Source organism: Dermacentor andersoni, chromosome 6, assembly GCF_023375885.2.
Source record: "Dermacentor andersoni chromosome 6, qqDerAnde1_hic_scaffold, whole genome shotgun sequence".
NCBI classification, from domain to species: Eukaryota; Metazoa; Arthropoda; class Arachnida; order Ixodida; family Ixodidae; genus Dermacentor; species Dermacentor andersoni.
In genome coordinates, this window is record NC_092819.1 from 63,670,539 (window position 1) to 63,683,685 (window position 13,147).

The following is a 13,147-nucleotide window of genomic DNA, read 5'->3' on the forward strand; positions in this document are numbered from 1 at the left end:
GAAGAAACTAGAAATTGACAAGAATCAGATGTATGCGTTAAGAGACAATGCCGGCAATATCATTACTAATATGGATGAGATAGTTCAAGTGGGTGAGGAGTTCTATAGAGATTTATACAGTACCAGTGGCACCCACAACGATAATGGAAGAGAGAATAGTCTAAAGGAATTTGAAATCCCACAAGTAACGCCGGAATAAGTAAAGAAAGCCTTGGGAGCTATGCAAAGGCGGAAGGTTGCTGGGGAGGATCAGGTAACAGCAGATTTGTTGAAGGATGGTGGGAACATTGTTCTAGAAAAACTGGCCACCCTTATACGCAATGCCTCGTGACTTCGAGCGTACCGGACTCTTGGAAGAACACTAACATAATCCTAATCCATAAGAAAGGGGACGCCAAAGACGTGAAAAATTATAGACCGATCAGCTTACTGTCAGTTGCCTACAAAATATTTACTAAGGTAATCGCAAGTAGAATCAGGAACACCTTAGACTTCTGTCAAGCAAAGGACTAGGCAGGATTCCGTAAAGGCTACTCAACAATAGACGACATTCACACCATCAATCAGATGATAGAGAAATGTGCGGAATATAACCAACCCTTACATATATAGCTTTCATTGATTACGAGAAGGCGTTTGATTCTGTCGAAACCTCAGCAGTCATGGAGGCATTACGGAATCAGGGTGTAGACGAGCCGTATGTAAAAAGACTGAAAGATATCTATAGCGGATCCACAGCCACCGTAGTCCTCCATAAAGAAAGCAACAAAATCCCAATAAAGAAAGGCGTCAGGCAGGGAGATACGATCTCTCCAATGCTATTCACAGCGTGTTTACAGGAGGTATTCAGAGACCTGGATTGGGAAGAATTGGGAATAAAAGTTAATGGAGAATACCTTAGTAACTTGCGATTCGCTGATGATATTGCCTTGCTTAGTAACTCAGAGGACCAATTGCAATGCATGCTCACTGACCTGGAGAGGCAAAGCAGAAGAGTGGGTCTAAAAATTAATCTGTAGAAAACTAAAGCAATATTTAACAGTCTTGGAAGAGAACGGCAATTTACAATAGGTTTGCGAGGCACTGCAAGTGGTAAGGGAACACATCGATTAGGGCAGATATTGACCGCGGATCCGGATCATGAGACTGAAATAATCAGAAGAATTAGAATGGACTGGGGTGCGTTTGGCAGGCATTCTCAGATTATGAACAGCAAGTTGGCATTATCCCTCAAAAGAAAAGTGTATAATAGCTGTGTCTTACCAGTACTCACGTACGGGGCAGAAACCTGGAGGCTTACGAAAAGGGCTCTACTTAAATTGAGGACGACGCAACGAGCTATGGAAAGAAGAATGATGGGTTTAACGTTAAGGAATAAGAAAAGAGCAGATTGGGTGAGGGAACATACGCGAGTTAATGACATGTTAGTTGAAATCAAGAAAAAGAAATGGGCATGGGCAGGACATGTAATGAGGAGGGAAGATAACCGATGGTCATTAAGGGTTACGGACTGGATTCCAAGGGAAGGGAGGTGTAGCAGAGGGCGGCAAAAAGTTAGGTGGGCAGATGAGATTGAGAAGTTTGCAGGGACGAGATGGCCACAATTAATACATGACCGTGGTAGTTGAAGAAGTATGGGAGAGGTCTTTGCCGTGCAGTGGGCGTAACCAGGATGATGATGATGATGATGATGATGATGTCATCCGCACTGCCGAGTGGCCGTTACCGGTGATAGCGCTGGCGCGGCTTCGTACAAGTGAATTATGAAGTGCAAGGAGGAGGCCAAGGAAAAAAAAAATGATGCAAGTTACGGACCCGACTGCTCTGTAAAAAAAAAAAACGGAAGAGCAAACATGGTTTAGAGAAGACTTGCTAAGCCTCTCCCTTCAACTCGCCTCCTCACCTTCTCAAGGCCCACTTAGTTCATTATGAACAGTAAATGAACAGGACGTCATGAAGGTAAGGAGGTGGAGCACGCTTATTACCCGGTCTCAACTCAGAACCACCATCTCAACAACCGTCTGAACTACCATATACAGTGGCAATATGAACGCCAATCACTGCGCTTGTTCAGTGGCTATTGTTACGGTTCACTTTGTGCGGCAATGAATGGAACAAATGCCAAACGCGTGGAGACGGAGCGCCTAATCATCACGCTCGTCAACATCGTCGTGTGTGTGCGACGGGATTATGCGTAGAATGTGCAAATCCTACTCCTATCCTCACGGCGCTCAACCCCTCTACGCCAAGGAGTAGCCTCCCTCCCGTGCCCCTATGTGTGGGTTGCCCCGACGTGTCCTGACGAGGCTCTCTATATCAGGGGGCAGCAGAGAATGAGGTTGCCCGGATGGTGGAAGGTATAAGAAAGCCAGCGAGTCGCCACGTGTGGTCGCATCTTCTCTGTCCTTGCGTGGAGGTGCACGCACGCTGAACGTTCTTATATTTTGTTTTCCTTGGAGCGTACTGTTCGCCCGTTACGATGTATTAAACTTCTGTTGTTTGTTTTTACTCCCCTCTTCTTCCCTGCTGAACCATCTTCGATGGTCAACTTGGTTCGAGCTCCAAGCAGATGCTGTTGAAAGCTCACAAAACCCCGTCCCCTTAACACTATATACATGACTTTCTGCTGCATGAGCACAAAAGTCACTGGTTCGATTTACGACCGCGGCTGTCACATTTCAATGGGAGGGAAATGCAAACACGCTCGCGTACTTAGATTTAGGCGCACAATAAAGAACCCCTGATGGCCAAAATTAATCAGAGACCCTCACTACATACGGCGTCTCTCACAGCCCCAGTGCTGCAATGTGACGTCAAACCCCATGCGCGGAATCATGATGAATATTCATGAGATTAAGCCTGCGCACATTAGAAAAGGCCGACTTAACGTCGGTGTTGAATATACATCAAATATGTTCGTGCCTTCATATACGATATGAACAGACATTTACCCTCTTCCATCCAAACATCTATACAGTTCTGGAAAAAATATCCAGATCCAACGCACATCTTGGAATCTGTGGAAGCGAAGCTTTCGTGCAGCGCTTAATCAGATGATTTGAACATGCCCGTTTCATTCCTGCATCGTTGACGTAAAGAAAACTGCATGGCGAGCGCGCGCATGTGTTCTTGCGCGCCAGTGCCACCCGAATGTGACACGACACGGTGATCATTTAAAAATAGCTCTTTGGCGTTGGCAACGATAGAAGTATACGCATGGTTATGGACTAATGATTAGACCATCGGGCAGCTGTGCTGGGGGACCGAGGTTTGATCCCACCATCGGGCCCGTAATTGAATTTTTAAGTGCGAGCTATTGGGCGAGACAGCAGCTGCACCCAGCTGCCACAGTCAGGAAAGCCCGGGAGGGTTCGTAAGGAAAGTTGAAAGGAAAACAAGCAAGCAAGAACGAAACAGACACATCCGACAGCAGCGTCAAACTTACGCGCAAACGTCAAACGTTCGTCAGTCCCGTACCTCTCGGTCCATCTGTCTGTGCAGAGGGTAGGAGGTGGATAACGCGGGAAAAGGGTGGGGGATGGGGGGTCGAAACATTCGCGCCATCACCGTTGCAGTGGCGCCGTGACATAAACTTGGAGCGCCGTCGCATGCTCCGCACCGGGCGCCGCACGGTCGGTTCGTCAGTGGTCTACGGTCCGGCACCGGCCACTGAGTCGTCCATTCGCCACGGCCCCCAAGAAGGAGGAGGGGTCGGAGCCGCGCACTCGAGTGTACACGCTCGGCGGCGGCTGCTGCTGCTGCGCCGTTGGGGCCGAGGCCATCTACGGCGGGTGAAACATGGGACCCTCGTCGCTGCGGCCATAACTCTGGGCCCTATCAGCGCGCCAAATCGGAATGCAAGCGGTCTCGCTTTCTGTGCCGCCGTGCCGCGCCGCCGCACAGCCAGCCCCGGTGTACTCGCAAAGGAGGCGGCGGTGGCGGCGTCGTCGACGGCACGGCTTTCGGCTGTTCGTCGCCGGATACCCCTCCCCTCGATGCACGTAACAACGGCGCACTCCCTGAACCTGGTGACACTGCCGCAGGTCGTGGGATGCTGCGGCGCAGGAATAGTCAAAGGATTGCAGTCGTGTGCTGCGTACGTCCGACGGTGACTGCATTAGCCTGAGCACAGCTGGGATCAGTTGAGAGGGAGAGAGGTTACGCTATGGGGAATCGGTGAACGGCTAGGAGAACAGCGACGCGGATGGACGGAGAGGCCGTGCACTTTTTTCCACTAGGGTGAAGATTCTTACGTAAAGATGTGGTATTCGGAAGTGCCGTAAGTTTCAAATTGAATCTGACGTCTAGGTGAACGCGAACGCCGCTTGAAGCTGGCGACATACGAAAAAAAAAAAGATATTACATCCAGGAGTGACAGCTTAGCTGAGAATATTTTGCCCCACAATATTCAAACATGGCGCCTTTCTAACCCGTGAAGGCAAGGAGATTATAAATAATATACGAAGTCGCAATGGCGGATAATCTGTCTGGCATCCAGTTGACAAGCCAATGTATTGATGTCAGCATACCGCACTATGTTCAAGCATGTATTCTTGTTCACTTTACTCTGAATCAATATTTGGGCCTGAATAGTAAGCAATGCATGACAACGGTTGTTAGCCGGCCAACACTTTTTCAAGAGATGTTAATCTCTTACAGTATCAGCTGCTCATTTCACTGGTGACGCATCGAATCACGCCTCACCCCCTACATGACAAAAAAAAAGAAAAGAAATCTCACAGACACGTGTGGAAGGTGCCATGTTCATGTAGAGAGCACATAGCACGTTCGGGCGCCGTGTACTTATGAATCTCACTGCCACTCCAGTTGGGGACATCTCTCCTCGACGGGCCTCGTCTCGAGGGCCGACAGCCGCGCATAAGGTACACGTCGCGTCGCGACCGGTGGCGAAGGTTCACGTTGCCCGCCTCTTGGAGTCTGAACACGAAGGCATACGGCTCCGCCTCAAAGCCCCGCGTCGCAGGTGCAGCTCGGCTAACGTATGTCCCTCTCGGTCAGCCGCCGCAGGACGGGAGCTAACCAGTGCCACGGCTTTTGCCGACCGCGAATATATATTTCGCCGCTCCCTGTTACACGCCTCGGACCTCGGACAGGCGACGGCCGCCGGTCACTCGCCCGTATACCATAACCTAGTGCCGGACAGTCGGCGCGGTCTTTTTTGTTGTGCCTTGTGGGCACGGCACCGCGGCGTATATACGTCCTCGTAAAAACCGCGCGCGACTGGAGCGGAAATGTGTCGCGGACTCCAGGCCGACACAGTGATATCCCCCTTTGGGGCCGCCCGCGCAGTTTCTGTCGCATGCGGTCTCCGACAGCCGTTAGTCCTCCGCGGTCGTCGCTCGCCATTTTCCTCTTGCCGCTTTTGTCGTGGTCGTTGTTTCGCTGACGAGGAGTATACGCGCGCGGCCGTGGCGGTTTGTTTGATCATCTCGACTCTCGCATCCTCGTATACATATACAGCGGCGAGCGCTTGCGACGTCGCTGCCCGAAGTTTCAAAGGGAGCCGCCGCCAATGGAGACCTTTTGTTCCTCGGGCGACCGCGGAAGCTTCCGACGCCGCGGATTATACGCGCCTCGACCTCGGAACGCGATACGCAGGCGCGTAACTGCGTCGTCGCCCCTGCGGCCACGCCTATACGAACGATGCTGGCCAGCAGTTGGCGTTGGCGCACCCATCACCGCCGTCTGTAGGTACAGATCTGGGACCAGGACCGAAACATATACATAATGTCTGCGTCGTGAAAGTGACATCGGCTGATGACGTCATCACGAGGACATTATGCAATGACATCTTCATGTTCTCGATGACACTTCTTTCTGCCAATTACACTGAACTGTTTTTCTTTTACTAAGCTTCTTCGTGTCAGCTGAGAACTTCAATTTCGATCTTAGATCTCATTTTCATTTTATAGCGTCTCACGACTCCCTTTGATTAAGCGCACAAGTGCGCTAAGTTTCTACACGATAGCCAACTATTAATATCATTGTGACTTGTTGCCTAAGGAATACGTATAAAGCAATAACAAGAAAGCAATAAGGCTAACGTTGTAGACAAGAGTTTAATAACGGCAATATAGATAAGACAAATCGATTGGCAAGCTTAGCTCAGAAGCATTCAAAGCGGAGAAACCGTATGCGTCGTCGACAGCTGTCAAAGGAATCGACGTAATCCGGTTCACAGTTTTCACTTCGACAGATACGTAACTGATATGAACCGAATGGAATAAAGAAACAAACAAGTAAAGTGAGCGAAGTGTTGTCGAGCAGTCTTCCGTCCAAGGGCTTCGCCCGTAGACATCTTCCAGATGATTGATTTCGAGGGTCGTGTAATTCCAGTAGCTCAGACATCCATATGCATATGTGCGTGCGCGGGACGGCTGCGACATTGCGCGACAGAGCCGCCCGCGTCTCCGAAAGTCGGTTCGCGCGGTGCAAAGAAGGTCGCCTCTCGAGCCGGGTCCGACGCGCGCCACTTAAAAAAAACCGGGGGAAAGCAATTACGGCGACGAAGAGGAATTAATGGCGTGCCGAAGAACGCGCGCGTGAGCGCGCCAGAGCGGGAGATATACGAAGACGGATGGACTCGAGTCTGCAAACGTCAGCGATACACCCATCGACGCGTGCGCGTAGGAAAGCACGCACGGACGCTTGTGTGTGTACGTACGAACGCGCGCGCAGGCGCGCAGGCACGCACGCACGCAGGGACGCACGCACATAGGTACGCACGCGCTAAGGTACGCATGCACGCACTTGTGGAGGCGCGTTTCTCGTGCATGGGTTGTCTGTATGTGCGGCTGACAGCGCAGACACAGCTTATACTAACTCTTAAGCCGGCTTGGTGTAGCCTGCATACACGGTGCTAACGCAAGAACGGAGTGGGCAAGCGCCGCCGTCAAGTTCTTCGACCAATAGGAGACTTGAAGTCTCGTATGCTTAAGACATTTTTCGCCCGAAGGCAGTGTTTAAAAGACGAGAGATAAAAATGAACAGGTGAGCTTATACTCACAGTTGGAGACTGCCCAAGAGTAGAAACGGCTCGAACACGAAGCGCAGGGGCAGCTTGTCAGCTATCCATGAATTTGCACCGCGGTGATGATCACTGCGGAGGAGAAGGAGTAGGTATAATTTATTTGTTAGCTTTATCCAAGGTTACTGTTGCTATCTGTAGCCTCATAGACTTGGGTCTATTGTCATCATGAGCATACATAGCGCCTAAAGAGAGAGAGGGAGGTGAACTGAGAAGAAAAATAGAAAGGGGGAGAGAATGAGGACAACGAGGAGGAGGAAGCTTCTAGAAGAAGCATCTGCAAGCTCAGGGCAACAAACACCGCACATTATGCGACGTCAAGCTCTGTCAACGTTCAGCTTCCCGAGAGTAATTACCTCGAAATAATTTTTGCAGGACCTCAGCAGCACTCCAGTGGGTGGCTGCGGTCCCTCGGAAGAAACCATCGGGTGACCACATCTCTCTGCTAGGGGACGCGCAGCAATTCCGAGTTAGCAGTGCCGGCTTCCACTTAGCTTCAAGAGACACATGAAATGGCGTGGGGTGGTTCGTTCGTCTTTCGTCTGCCTTTAATGGTGTCTTCGCTTTCCTTGGAGCGCGCGCGTTCGGCGTCGGATACAGTTTGGTAAAGAGGGGGGAACTTAAGTAATTGATGAAGACGCCAAGTCCACGATAGCATGCCAGCCTGCAACAACTGCAAAAAGCGACGCTATATAGAAAGAGTGCGTCCAAGCGTTTCTTGTTTCCGTGTAGCCACTACGCGGATGGTGCGACAGCGGTGGGTAATAGGCGCGCACAAGGGACATGAAGTTGATCGAACTTACTTCACTCGAAAGGGTCCACGATAAAAGTGTCCTTATGGAACACTGGCACAATTTCTGGTGTCAGAGACGCCGCGGTACTTCAGCAGTACACGGATGTCGCCCAAGATGCGCACTTTAATACACATGTATGTGCACGGCATACAGAGCCCCTTCACATCTGTACCCATAAAGGATGCCTGGAGCAAAGAAACACCCGTGTCGTTCAATGTAATACCGAGAAAGCAGTATATAGCTGGAAGACCACAGTTCATGGTGGATTCCCTAAATGACTCTTTAGAAAGAAAAATGCGCACGCGCTGCCCTTATCGAATGCATCGGCATTTGTTATTGGCCCACACGTTCTCGGATGATGCCTTGAATTAATCGTTCTGCTACTTCGAAAATATCAAAGGACAAGACTTGAAAACGCCAGTGCTTGAGCAAGCAGGGCGGCTAATTGGGCTTGTTGGTGATAGGTGGTCGAATGACCCAACATAATAACCTTAACTTCCCAAAGTGATCTTACCTTCTCAAGAAGCAGGCAAATAGCTCTTGACCAATACTTCTGCAATGTTCGCACTAGAACTAAAGTAAAAAGAACCTCCGAAAGTTGCTAATCCATGATGAGCGTTCATTTCAATCCTATACTAAGTGGTTTGTTACACGGTCTGTCCCACATGCGTGAACGTCACCGTTCTAAACACGAGACAGTGTAAGGTCACGTACGTATAAGAGCTATACCGTCGCCGCAAACAGCTTCCAAGAGGGCCGCGCGCTCTTCCGCGAAGGGAACAGTGACGCTTTAACTGCGTATTCACCGGGCTTACTCCGCAGTGGCATGGTATACACACTTTCAAATAAAGCTATGCTTGTCTGGTGTATATATGGCAGATCCATCGTAAAGCAGGCATGCTCACACTCGCACATTGCTTTCAGCAACCGTTGCAACTACTTTCCCAAGTCGGACGAACTTATCGAGAAAATCACGACCACCGCCATACTGAGAATAACGGACTTCTTCCTGCATGCTTATAAGCTTCCGCTTAGCCGCAAATGGCCGCTCAGTGCACTATTCGAAGACAGGTATATGGTCGGTTGTCAGAAGACATTATCTCGGCCCGCAGGTCGTTGCAGTGCCACAAAGCCGTGCCCATGCTCGGCTCCGATATATCACACACAGGGCGCAGATATAAGTGCGAAGATGCTCTTGCGATACAGAACACTCGAAACGCGTGTGATTTGCATAGGAAATGAGGAGAACGAAGGGAAAGTAACACAGAAGGTTACGCTTCGAGGAATATATTATATATGTATGTATAAACGCGAATGGAATGGTTCGTAAAACGTAATTGGTATATCTAGGCAAGCTAAGATGGGAGCGGGACTACGGCGTATATAGTTTCGCATGCATGAGACGCAACCCTTATCGCGCTGTGAATTCCTGTATTTTGCCTCGCGTGCTTTAGAGCAGAAACTCGGTACATACGTGGCTACGCGCAAGTACGCAGCTACGCGATCGAGATGCACTGTAGATGGTCGAACAAGCGAATAGCAAAATAGAAAAACTGGTTTACGCGCATCTAGCGCAAAGGGGGGCGCGGCTCGGTGCATTCTTAAGACCGTCTTTTTATCTACTTCGGCGCTTTAGCGACTCGGGCTGAACTTACCGGCTAATAAAAAAGTTGTCCCAGCTCTTCGTGCACTTTTCAGTGTAACTAATGGTATTTAGTGGATGTGGGGCCAAATTCAATTTTTTTTTTAAGTGTTCGCCGTTGTCCTGTCGCCTTCGTTATTAACGTCCGGCTTCAGGAATGGCTGGAATTTTCACTTACGAAGAATGCTATAGCGTAAAAGCGTTCTTGTGAATACGGGCCCGGGCTATCCTTCTCATTTAGCAAGTTATGCATCTGCCTTCTTCGAGTGGATATGAACAGAACTCGCCAAATTCCTGCTCATGTTCTTGATTTCATTCGAGGAACCACAGAAACGCGCTGTGACTTTCCTGCGATCTCGCTTGCAGCACACTGCGCACGTCAGTTTTTTTTTTCAAAACCAAACATACTCTGCCCCTTCCCTCCACTTGACGGGCGCCGGATGCTGTGTCGGCGAGTAGACAACCTGGCCCACCTGCACGGGTATGTGCAACTGTGTGTGTGCCGCCAGGTATGCGGTTCATTGTTGGCCAATCCTCTATGATGCTATGTGCAACTATGACACAATGGGCATAGAAGTCTTCAATGCATATATATATGCGCGCCCTACTCCCTCTATGTGCCCGCATTTCTCGCCAACATGCTTCCTTTGACAAGCATCGAACATTGCCTTCTTGCTTGTGATGCAATAGCTACAGGCGAGGAGGACGCGCTGGTGTCATCCGCTATATACTGTTGCTACCTCGCTATCTCAAACAAGCTTCGCGTGATTTACATTTCAACATATTTTTTATCTTAGTTTATCTGACGTATTCCTTGCGTGTATACAGGCGTCGATAGTCACCAGCGCTGTATGACAGTACTAATATCATGGTCGAAATGCGGAGCGCGTGGCTGCCGCAGTTTTTAGTGGCTACCTGGGGCACATTTCCCCCGCATTACAGCGTGGTAGATGCATGGTTTGCTTACAAATTCGCGGTTGCTGCTTCATTCTAAACAGGCTCATCACCACAGTTTCTGCATTCACTTCCGCTATGGATCAAATAGTGACGAAAAAAAAAAAATTCGATAATTCACGTAGCAACAGCTACGTGTTAGTGCTTGTACAGAGTAGCAATCCGGAAGAGTGTCTGGCTGACCTTCGTATCCTTTCCTTTATCTTTTATTGGGCTAACGATCGACGTTCCTTTCCATATATAGCCTGGTCTCACGGAGTCTTATCTCCTCCGTGCTATCCATAGGCGTCTTGCTACGCCATGTGGCCAGAAAGTGACATGATGTAGCTGTATACTTCATATAAACGCGAACATAGTTCTCAATTTAACCAACCTGCATTATACCGAGTTTTAGCAGCAACCGTCGAAGTTACCTGTGAGGATCACCACGTTAAAAAAAAAAAAAATAGAGGATTGCGGAAACAAGTGGACGCAGTATTGAGAGCGTAATTTCTTTCATTGTGCCATCTAGAATATATATGCTCGGCTTTAAAAATGTCTTGCGGTATATTACGCGCCAGAGCCACAATATCATTATGAAGCACGCCGTATTGGGAGGCTGAGGATTAACTTAAACCACCCAGGGTTCTTTCACATGCACCAAACGCACGGTACAAGAGCGTTGTTGCTTTCCGCCCACATCAGAATGCGGCCGCGGCAGGGATCGAACCCGCGACCTAGAGCTTAGCAGCGCGAACTCATAGCCACGGAGCTATAGGCTGTGGCTGATTACTGCAAATCAGTGGTTTCATAAGAGTGCTCATGGCATATAGCTTTTATTATTGTTACTTTTTTTAAATTTAGGGCAACTGGACAGCTCTTATGCCGTCTCGAAAAACGATTGATTTTGGGACGTGTATGTGTATCACATAAGGACAGCAAAACAAGTGGGCACATTGTTCTTTTGTTTCAAGGAAAGACACTCGCTGCTGCAGAATATAACAGATGAATGTCATCCGCCCAGTTTGTACCTTTTCAGGAGCCGCTGTACAGAGTGCGAATTCAGTAATAAGGGTTAGCTAACACATCTAACCTACCACTAGAAGTCATCACTCTAAGAAAGTGCAACATATAAACGACCCTCGCGGGAAGCTCGCCTAATCCTGCACAGCGTAAGTGTGGCTTCTTCTGCTTCTCATCAATTGACATGGTTTCCTTGAGCGCGCAAGATGACTATCACTCATTCACTCGCTAACAGTCGCACCTACGCGCAGTTCTTTCAAAATTCCGGGCGTCTTTCCGTCACACCGCTGTCGCAGCAAAGGACCTGAAGCTTCCGCGCCCGATTGACTCCCGCAAAGAGCGTGGCGTGCTCCCATGGTGGAGTCGTCGACCCATACGGCGCCAGAAGAAATATAGACATTGACTGCGCCGTGAGCCAGTGATGGGCACCCCTAGTGACGGAAAAAACGAGCCTGCGCGGCCATTAAATCCGCATCCGTCAGCGGCTGCAGGCTTGGTCCATAATCGCTACCTGCCGGCGCAAGCCAGAAACGAAACGTCGACGACACTATCTTCGATCCCCCGGCCGCCGCCGCCGCCACCGCCGCCGCTGAAAGTGCAGGAAACGATCGGGCACCTAGCGGGTCACCGCACGCCCACTGAGCTTCGTCCCCTTCCCCTCGGACAATTAGTTAACGGTGCTTTGTATTCCAACGGCAATCGCGAGGGACGACCGTATGCACGCACAACGACAAACCGTGCCTTCGGGGCGCAGAATGTATAACGCCGAGCGACTGACTGACTGACTGCCTGCCTGCCTGCCGTGCACGGGGAGTCCCGTTGCATGCTTGCGGAGGGGCACGCATTGAGGAGCATCATTGTGAAGACACTCCTGAACGTCGCACACGCACACGCGCGCAGAAGCCGACCCCCGGGTTTATCGCAATGAAGGGGGGAGATCTCGAAAACATTGCAGCGCGCCAGGCGCCCTCGCATGATGGATGAAAGGCGAGCCACGAGGCTGAGCTGCGACTGCGGGTACTCGCCGGTCCCTCGCACTATCCGACGACCTTCCTGCCCCTGTGTTCCTCCTCCGCCCTTCTTTTCCTCGATTCGTCCTAGGCCTTGGATGACTTCCCGCTACTTGCTGCGAGACCTCCTATCCCGCCTTCTTCGTGAGCGAGCGGAGCTGACGACGTACGAGCAAAGATAAAGGCGCGCGCGAGCGCGCCGTCGACGACAGGGTGGTGATTGGACGCACCGGCCCGCCAAGACGGATTGAGACTTCGGGCCGTGAGAATTACGGGGTTTCGCCGCTCTGCCGCCGCGTTGTCGCCGGTGGCGCGCCGGGACTCCTTGATAATGTGCCGCCGAGGCGGGGTCCTATCAGTGGGCGTGACATCGCTTGGCTCTCCTGGCTGGCCTGTGGCACGAATACGTCGAGCCCCCAGCTACGTTCCGTCTCTGCGGTTCTGTATTAGCGGGAACTGGTGAGAAAACAATAAAGGCATCGCAGAATCCGCCTATTTTCGTCTTTCCGATTTTTCTTTTTCGTTGAATGGCATCGATTAGCAGCCTATAGCTAGGACACTGTCGTAGACGGCACCAATACTTCTACCTCCGGTAAGCACAGTGAACGACGATTATTTACGGAAAAGCTTCGTCTGACCCGCTACTATTCACTGGGGAAGGGGGACGAGGAAGCAAAAGCAATGATAAGAGATGATG

The 13,147-nt window shown here is 50.4% G+C and overlaps 1 long non-coding RNA gene across 6 annotated transcripts in view; it reads right to left on the reverse strand.

Moving 5' to 3' along the window:
- Positions 1-13,147, reverse strand: part of LOC126522746 (uncharacterized) — a 785,183-nt gene that overhangs the window by 403,975 nt on the left and 368,061 nt on the right. For all 6 annotated transcript variants that reach the window (XR_011895173.1, XR_011895179.1, XR_011895176.1 and 3 more), the window contains one exon: positions 7,028-7,120. This is a non-coding gene — a long non-coding RNA (uncharacterized lncRNA). The remainder of the gene's footprint in view (positions 1-7,027; positions 7,121-13,147) is intronic.